Source organism: Mastomys coucha, unplaced genomic scaffold, assembly GCF_008632895.1.
Source record: "Mastomys coucha isolate ucsf_1 unplaced genomic scaffold, UCSF_Mcou_1 pScaffold21, whole genome shotgun sequence".
Classification (NCBI taxonomy): Eukaryota; Metazoa; Chordata; class Mammalia; order Rodentia; family Muridae; genus Mastomys; species Mastomys coucha.
Window position 1 is genome coordinate 119,177,541 of NW_022196904.1, and position 10,513 is coordinate 119,188,053.

Genomic DNA, 10,513 nt, shown 5'->3' on the forward strand with positions numbered 1-10,513 from the left:
AAACAAACAAAAACCAAAACAAACAAAACAAAATACAAAACCTGGTGTTGTGGTGCACACCTTTAATCTCAGCACTCTAGGGGAAGAGGCTGGCAGATTTCTTGTGAATGGACTGTATAGTGAGATTCCATCTAAAACAACATCAACACACACAAGATAGTTGACTCTTAGTACTACCATAGTGCACAGTCCCAAACTGAAACTCTCCGGTACAACCAAAGCTCTTGTCAGTGACTCTAACTTGAAAGGAAGTACAATGCAAGCACAGTTCAAGCAGAAATCAAAATGATCCAACCCAGGAAAAACACAAAAAGCCAGCTGGAGAGAAAATCTCTTGTGCACTGAATGAAAGCATCACCTGCCAATAAAAGTTGATGACTTATAAGCTGAGGCAGGAAGTAGGAGGTGGGAGTTCCCAGTAGGGAGAGAGGAACTCTGGGAGAGAGTCAGTCATGGGGAGATATATGCCTTGAACTCTGAGACCCAGATGGGTGAGACTGAGGAGAGGTAACCAGCCATGTGGCACTCATAGAACAGTTTAAATAGGATAATTGAGTTCCAAGCTAGCAGGAACAAGCCCAAGCTTATGGCCTAGGCATTTATTCAAAGATAATAAGTCTCAGAACTGTTATTTCAGAAACTGGGGTGCCGATGGAAAAGCCTGTGGATACAGCCAGGTTTTTTGTTGTTACTATTTCCATATTAGAGGTGGCACCCAGGACCTCATACTTCTCGGACAAATGCTGTACCATTGAGTTACTCCACAGCAAAAAGCTAACTCTTTAGAGAGAGAGAGAGAGAGAGAGAGAGAGAGAGAGAGAGAGAGAGAGAGAGAGAGAGAGAAGAAACATTAAAATATACATCAAAATGGAGCTAAATGAATATATGGTAGAGCTTAACAACAGCTTTATGATCATAATGATGACAACTTAGAAAGATGGAACCATGCCCTGAAATTTGCAAGCTTCAGCCCCTCGGGAAACAATATGAAACACACTATGCCTGTGGCAAACCTACAGCTCTATACATCACTATGCATCTACCAGAATGGCTGAGATTTATAAACAATGATAACAGCATCATAAGCAAGCAAGAATATGAGAAGCCAGACCAGTCACATATTCCCAACAAATATACAAAATGGCAGAGTCACTCTGAAAAACAGTTTCTAGTTTATAAAAATGAAACGCACACCTGTTGTGTGGCTAGCAGTTTGCTGCCTCAGACATTTATCCCAGAAAAGGAAAAAAAAATATATATATATATATATTTACATTAAAATGTACATACAATACAGTGTGTGAATTGTTATATAAACTATGGCATATCCATCCCACAGAATATTACCTAGCAATAAAAGAAGCAGCTCACTAATGCACATAATGACTTAAGTAAAACTTCAAGAAACTGTACTTAAATAATTTTTAAAAGCTGGTATTTGAAGGCTGTGTGTGTGTGTGCGTGTGTGTGTGTATGCATGCTCATTTTTAGAAAATTCCTGAAATGACAAAATTGTAGAGATAGAGAACAGATTAGTGAGCAAGGTAGCATATGAACAACAGAAGTTTGCATCTCTCTCTTCTGGAGGCGAACAAGTCCAAGATCAGACACCAGCAGATTCCATGTCTGATGAAGGCTCTCTCCCCAGAGACTTCACTATGTCCTCAGAGCAGGAAAGGGCAGACTAGACCTCTACAGCCATGGTTTCTCAGCCTGTGGCTCTTGATCCTCACAAGGGTCACATATCAGATATTCCATATAACAGATATCTACATTATTATTGGTAAGAATAGAAAAATTACAATTATGAAGGAGAAATGAAAATAATTTTATGATTGAGGCTCACCACAACATGAGGGACTGTATTAAAGGGTCACAGCATTAGGAAGGTTGAAAACCACTAAGCTAGAATCTCTGGTGTAGTGCATGAATCCCATCATGAAGTCTCTTCCCTGTAATTTAACAACTTCCCAAAGTGCCAGTAGCCTGGGGGTGGTATTTTAATACCTGAACTTAGAATGGGCACTGCTGTACCCTAAGTTAGGCAAGCAAACATTTTGTTTAGTAGGTTTTGAGCATTGATGTTGTTGCTTTCAGTCACGAACTTGGCTAGTTATTAGTTACCTTCAGTTGCTGTGCCTCCCGCCTCTACCTCACTCCCATTGAGCTTACACAGAATATCATTATGTCTGACTAGGCAACTGTTTCTAACCCTAGAGAGTAAAAGACAAAGGCCATGAAGAAAAAAAACCCATAAATTCAACTTCACCAAAAACTAAACGTGTGCTCTTCATAGGATGAAAGACAAGGTATGGCTTCAGAAAGAAATGTTTCCAGATTTCTGTCTGTGGATCCCACCAGTCCCCATAACTGCTGCAGACAAAGCAATGCCTTGGAGTACCTAGCCTGTACCACCTACACACCACTGCCTGCCTGCGTGCTCAGCTTTCAGGACTGAAGACTAGGTCACATATCCCACCCCTGGGAGCTGTGTTGAGAAGTGTCTGCACTGAGCCTGGGATCCATGGCTAACCCCACATAGCCATCTCTTGGAGAGGAACTTGCTGGGGAAGAAGTTTATCTTTATGAAAACTCATTGTAACTGTAACCACATTGATGATCCAAGAAAGAAAACCAAAAGCAAGCTGAGCTATGAAAGTGGGTCTGGTCCGTCTGCCTCTGGGGAGTCATACATCCACTTCGTTCTGAAGCCAGCAACAGGGGACCCAGTTCCAGCACACACACCTTGGCCTAGTGGAGTAAAACAAATGGTGAAGTCCTTGTGTTTCGGAGGAAGGCTTGGAATGAGGGAAGAGGACAAGTAGGGTCACACAATACCCGAAGACAAGATAATGGCAGATAGGGAAAAACTTGGCTTCGGGACTGTGGCTCCCAAACAGCAGTCTTGGCAGGGAGCAGCAGCAGCATGCCTTAGAAACTCAGTGGAGACATCAGCCCTCACTCACTGAAGACATACTCAGTCTGAGCCTCATCGGCCTTCCAGTCGCTGTAGGGGCCCGAGAAGGGATCTTAGCCTTGAGTCTATATTGGACTCAAGTGGGGCACCTTCAGAGTCGAAGCCAAGACTGGGGTCTACTTCCCAGTGATCTTGGTTTTAGGGATTGATTGGTTCCACCTAGGATCAAGCCTAGTTACTAATGTTCCACCCCAGGGGAATATCAGATCCTGAGGACTATCTAGAAAAGATCAATGCCAGATGCTCTTTTCATGGATTCAGACTCTCCAGGGGGACTTAAGCATCCCTACTTCTAGCAGGTGTCTTCTGCCCAGATGACTCCAACGTCCACTTTATTTTTTTTAATTAATTTATTTATTTTATGAATATGAATACACTACCATTGCTCTCTTCAGACACACCAGAAAAGGGCATCAGACCCCATTCCAGATGGTGGTGAGCCACCATGTGGTTGCTGGGATTTGAACTCAGGACCTCTGGAAGAGCAGTTAGTGCCCTTAACCACTGAGCAATCTCTCCAACCCCCACCTTGTCCACTTTAAGGAACATTCTCTTTGGAATTTGTTTTATAGTTAGGTCTTCTTGGCATTGTGTAACAGGACCAACCTTCTAATCCTAGACCTCACTCCACTTCGTAGAATTCCATATATGATGGTATAGAATGTTCCACCAGTCATTCAACAAACAGCATCTCGTGTGCCAACTCCCCTCCGTGTGCTCATCTAAACAAGAAGAAAAAGTAAAGCAAGGGGACTCTGTGCCCTGACCACAGGTGATCATGACCATGTGAGGACAGGGACAATAACATGAGAATGGAGGCATACAGGGGAGAAATAGAAGAGTTACTTTTTAAGTGCATTTCAGATAATAAAAGGTGAGTCAGTCAAGAATCTCTTTGGAAATACCCAGGACGGTCTGCCCACAGAACAATAAACATGCTTCCCTTCCCACGCTAACCCTGGCCCACTTATTCCTACCGAGGTTAAGCAAACAATTTGTTTTGTCTTTTGAAAAAAAAGGGGGGTAGACACCCATCACCAGGGGAGAAAAATTAAACAGCAGTAAGCCAGCTGAGATGCTTCCAAGAGAGATAAAGGCCAAAACGAGAGTAAACTGGGACGGAGAAGGGGCCGAGGAGAACGATTAACCCATGCACACACTGTGCACCCTGCCAGCGGCAGTGACTGGGGCCAGAAGGGTGAGGCCTGCAGGCAGCTGCCAGGCCCAGGGCTGAGCTGGCTCTTGGGGTGCTAAGTCAACAGCTCCGACACATTGTTCTGGACGGAGCCGTGGGCCCTCTCACCAGCCTGAGAAATGGACAGATTGTAATTACTTCTTCACAAGGCACTCTCCTCTAGAGAAGGGCTCCAAGGAGCTGAGGTGACTATCACTAAACCCCTGGCTCCTGGCATCAGGCATAGACTACCTGGCATGAGCCACCTGGCAAGTGACCCTACAAACATCTTCTGTAGCCTTACACAAATAGCCTATTCTTTAGAGGGGATGGCAAATGTTACATAAGATCCCAGCTAATTTCCCATGGATCTGGATGGCAAAGGGGATTAGGCACCTTCATTATCTGAAGGTTCAGCACTGCATTCTGACCTGTACAGTGAAATGAATGTTGGGTCCCCCCCACCCCGCTAATGTTGAAGCAGACTTTAGAATAGGACCTTGTGAGGAAATAGGGTCCTTAGGTTCAATTACTGAAGTAGAGGTAGAGATGAGAGCTCCTTAAGATAGACTGGACCCTAGGTCCAAAGAGATAAAAAAAGACACAGAGAGGGGAGCCACAAGAAACAGAGGGAGGGACATTGACACATCCTGAAGGGCTCAGCACTCAAAAGCTGGAAGCCTTTAGGTGAACCAATGCCTTGACTTCAGATGTCTGAGTTCCTAGAACAATGTGACAACACACTGCTGATGTGTGAGCCCAAGACAAGTCAGTGGGCAGCAGCTCGCTATGAAGGCAGGGGGACAGAAAGGCAGGTGCTAGCTAGGGGCACTGGAGTTTAATCTTCACAGCTGCCTCGGTGGAAAGTGGCCATGCACATGACTAGTAAGGTTGGTGACGGGCAACTGGAGGGGCACAGCGAACCATGTCACTCATGTCACCTCGCATTGATGCTTCCAAAGGGAAGGATGGGCACTAGGAGGGGCTCTGAGTGCCACTCAGGCTGATGCTTCCAAAGGAAGGGATGTGACACACAGGGAGTGCAGACAGGACTACCCATTAGATAGCACGCCACACCAAGGTTGGAGCCCTATAGCTACAACCTGGGTTAATGGCCTTCACCACTGAAGACCAGGAAGTCCTGATCCTGCACTCCTGGGAACAATGCTGCTCCACATCTCGGCAGAACTCTTGTTTATGAGGAACGCATCACCTTTTCAACTACAAAGACCTAGAGAGGCAGAACGCAAAATCAAAGGAACACATGAAAGAGTAGCCTGTGTGCCAGACATTATGTGTAAGTTCTACTTAGTGAGAGAGAGGATAGTCGCTTTTCTCTACAGTCACATCTGTGATTCTGTTTTAAGATGACAGTAAAACAATATTTGTATCTGACACTGGCATGTTAAGATCTCAAGAAAGCAAAAACATAAGGGAGACAAGCACACATACACACATGCACATACATACACTCACACACACACATTCACATATGTATACACACAGGTACATACACCCATACACACACACACACACACACACACACACACACACACACACACCTTCCTTCTTACTCTTGCCCACACTTTCTCTGAAGGGTCTCTAAAATGGCTGAGCACTAGAGACACAGTCTTCCATATTGAGAGTCCCCCTTTCTCTCCTAGACAACAGAAAGTGCTGAAACCTGGAAGTCCCTCTTGGCCCCAATATAAAGTCTAAAGATCTTTAAGCTCCCAAAATACAATGGATAAAAAAATTAAAATCAAAATAATCCTGGTTGTGAAAGAATATGCCTCTTTACTTCACAGCGCGTGGGTGAGGCTGGAGAATCTCCTGCTTAGCGGTCAGCGCTGACTCCCTAGAATGGCCAGCCACAGGTTGGAGAAAGGCTTTCTCTGTATAGCTTTGGCTGTCTCAGAACACGACTGGTAACCCAGGCTGGCCTCGAGCTCATAGAGATCTGCCTACCTCTGCCTCCTGAGTGCTGGGATTCACAAATTACTTTTGAAGTATGTGATAAATTGCAAGTCTGCATGTTTTATAATTCCTCCCTATTCCCACCCACACTGTATACCAGCTCCACCTCTTCTTACATGAAGCCTTCCCCTCGGATGGAGGACAGGTGGACTAAGTAGAACTCATGAACAGAAGAGTCTGGAAAAATTAGCAAATGGCCAGATTTAGCAAGTGGGAACACAGATATCTACTTAACTTGAACTCCATAGCAAGTACTTTATAAATATAAATAAATTTCAAATGATTCTTGGAACATTTGTACTGGAAAACAAAAGTCATTTGTTGTTTGTCTGAAATTCAAATTTAACAGCTTTTGTTTGTTATTTTTAAGTGGAAATACACGAAGCCCAAGCTGGTCTCAAATTCAAATATAGCTGAGGGTAACCTTGAGCTTTAGATCTGCCTCCCAAATGCTACAATTACAGACAGGCCCACATACCCAGTTTATGGGATGCTAGGCATCAAACCCAAACCCGGGTTTTTTTGTGACTGAGCCACACCCCAATCCTGGGTCTATATTTTTATTTACTAAATTTGCCAGCTTCCTTGTGAGAGCTACATCTGGATTTGATGGTGATCCAGCTATGGACTGTGCAGATGGGCACGGATTAGTCAGCAACTCTGGGGGCCAGCCCCATTGCTACAGAGTGTACCCAGCTTCCCACCAATTGACAGGGTGACAGGCATTGAAACAAGACCATCCGGGTCCTCATAGCCAGCTTCTCCTGCAGCATTCTTTATGTTCTTCTAGTGATGGCAGGATATTGACAAAACCCAACAGGTACCGTGTTTGGGTTCCTATGCTCACAGTTGCCTAAATACTTTGCCTAAGCATTTGTGAATATGCGATGGGTGGACACACACTCATGCTTATACATACTTACTTATACATGCACATATGTTCTACAAGCAAGTACATACAAGTATGTACTATACGTACATACTTACCTGATGCTCACATGTACTCACATGTACTCACATGCACTCACATGTCTCTCTGTTTCATCCACTGTTCAGAAAGTGTGTTAATCCTTTGAAAACTGTCTATGGCACCCATTGCTCCAGAAGTTTCCCCCCAACACCTTTCTCCCCTTACACAGGAAGGTTTGAGATGGACACCCTGTCACTCTGTGACTACCCCCCCTCCCGTTCTGTGCTTACATGCTTCTCCTCAGGACTCTGTCTTTCACCACAATATCTGGTACACAGTGACATCACAAGTATCACATTAGAGTTCACTTTGCTTCCTCAAACTTAGAAGCAGAGTCCTCCACGTTTATTCTTTGCTCAGGGTTATCCAGAGTCTCTATTGTTGTAGATAGGTGCTCCTCCAGCAGGTGGTCTTCCCAAAGCCTCCCTGCAGTGTGACTCCTCCCTCCCAGTGTGACTCCTCCCTCCCAGTGGGACTCCTCCCTCCCAATGGGACTCCTCCTTCCCAGTGGGACTCCTCCCTCCCAGTGGGACTCCTCCCTTCCTTCACACTGCTCCCCTGAATCCTGCAATCCAATGTAGCTCTTCTCTTCCCCCAGCTGATTCAAAAGTTCTCAAGAATTTTAAAAATCAAACCAGGAGCTGGGTGTGTTGGGGTGGGGTCACGCATCTGTATAGCCACCATTACCCCACTCCTTCTATCCTGTTGATTTTTGCCCAATGGTCTGTGCTCCTCATGGGCTGTGTGACTGTTATCTACCAACAGCTACCCCTTTGGTTTCCTGCTTTCGCACCAGTGGTTTGAGTCACTTAGAAAGCTCTAGGCCAAGCTTGCTTCAGTGTACTGTAGGTCATTCTCAGAATTATCTCTGAAGAGGTCTGCATAGAATGGGCACTGACTTAGTGCTCAGTGGGCCTCATAAACACAAACACACACATTTGGCCACCAGTTTCAAGTATATAGTCAGGTGCGAATGCAATGGTGAAGACGGAGAGGCACACAACCTGTGCCAGCCAGCTGTTCTCCAGTCAACTGACCCCAGCTTGGGACAGAGGTAGGAGAAAACTAATGCCAAGAACCTCATATATGGTGCAGGGAGGAAAAGGAACATGAGAAAACCCCATGGTACAAGGTCAAATGTAACACAGAAAGACCATGCAGGCTGGGAGTCTGAGGCAAACTTTGTACCCAACCTAAGCCCTGCCCTCATCTTTAGGAGCTGAGCCCCAAAGGGAGCCCCTCCACACCCACACATCCACAGAGATTGTGTTGAACACAAGGTAAGACACAAAATAGACACAGCTACTGATACAACTGCCACAAATTCAGGCCCAGCATATACCAGCTGGTGGGCCACCCTGTTTGGGACTATTTGTCAGATGGAGACAGAAGCCAAGGCCGGCTTAGTGTGGGACAGGGGTGTGTGCGTGTGCATGTACGTGTGCGTGTGTGTGTGCATGCCTGTGTATATATATAGTAATAGACATCAGGGTGATGCACACAAACACACACACACACACACACACACACACACACACAGATGCTGCTGCCTTGCTTATTTGAGATCCCCAGCTTCTGTCATGAGCTCTTTTGTCACTTGCAGTGAAATGGTCCCTTCAGATTCTCGTTTCACTAACCTATTGGGCAGCGAAGCCAGAGTGTGTGGGCCACCTCAATTTGCATGTGTCTGGGGTGTCACTTCAAATGATGTCTGTCATGAGGATGGCAAAGGTATTGTCAGGCTTCTCTAGATCTGAATTCAAGCATGTTCTCTGCTTAGCATGTGATAAAGCCGGGTGTGGTGGCTCAAGCTTGTAATGGCAATGCTCGGGATACTGAGGCCAGCTTGAGCTAGAGTGAGACTGTGTGTGTGTGTGCATGTGTGTGTGTGTGTGTGTGTGTGTGACACACATACTCCAAAACAATTGACATAGTACAAAAAGAAAGATGGTTGTTAGGAAGGGTGTGATATTGCAAAAAAGAAGTGATGTTAAGAGAAAATAATTGGGGTTGGGGGCAATTAGTCTATTTCATCCATTCATCCAATCATTCCAAAAAAAAAAAAAAAACCTTGGATTTAATAACAACAATAACAACAACAAAAACTAGAAGAAGACAACTCCAGGCTTTACAACTCCAGATTCAGTCTGCTTGCAGACACAGCCTCCAATTTCCAGAAAATCAGCATTCCCAAGCTTGCAGAACTTCAGGTAAGGTGGCTCTCCCTGTGCAGCGGGGCCGGGCAAGCCGCTGGCGCCTGAATGAGGAGCTACAGTCCCCAGTACTCTCCATCGGACATGGCCACAGAAATCATGAGACTCACTGGAGCTTTGAGGAGCTCATAGATGAGGCTTGAAGGTTCTGGCAGCCTGTGGCTTCCTGCTTGGAGCTTGTACTCAGTGTCAGCTCAAAGAGCAGAACAGGGTGATGCCGAGGGCCCAAGGCTTCATGACATCACCCAAGGCCTGGCTCCAGTTAGAACTGAAATTTTAATTTCCCATCGTTCACACCACTACCATTTCCTGGGTTTCACTTTCAATCACTTGCAACCAAACTGTTCCTTATTAAGATAAGGGATCCCTTTGGTGCTATAAATGATACTTTGTTGCAGTTATTCACACAGCACTTAATGAGCGAGGGAAGAATCCAGATATCAAGCCACGGTTTTCCTGTACCTTAGAGTGAACTCTTTTTTCAGAGAATTAGTCACTCTTCCCTTGATTTGTTTTTCACAAACTAATGATTATTTACATAAGAATACACTGAGCCATGAGTATCAGAATATCTAACTGAAGGTAGGTTAAATCATGAGCTTTGCCGTTGAGTTAGCGGTTAGTCATCCAGGTTTGATTAACTAACTCAAGCGCTTCCAAGTCACCATCACAGACTGCAGTCCCTCTAATCTCCTGGCAGGCCACGAATCTCCCCTCATGGTCACAAGAAGACCACTCCAACACCAGCTACCAAGTCGGCACTCCCATGTCCCATCCTAGCAGAAGGGAAAGCCGTGTAGTCAGAGGGGTTATTCTTCACTGTATGTTCTACCCATTGTCAGAAAGGAAAAGCTAGTCCCCCATTCCACATGTTGGCTAGAACTTTGTTATAGGCTCCCTCATAAATCACCTTCCAGACAGAAAGTGGGGGATGGGTATCCAGCAGAGTGGTTGTCTGTGGGGAGGTATCTATCAAAATGGTTCCATTTACCTATCTTTTTTTTTAACCAGGACATAGAAAAAGAAAAAATACTAGGCAGCTGAACCCCAATTTTACAGAAGTTGCTCGCGTAGTCTTTGTCTTTGCCCTTAAAGTAAAATCACAATGAGCCAGAGGGAAAGGCACCTGTGAAAACTATTTCAGATGCCCTGGAGCTAGAAGAGATAAGTCAAAGTCAGAAGCTGGGGCTAGATCTACACAT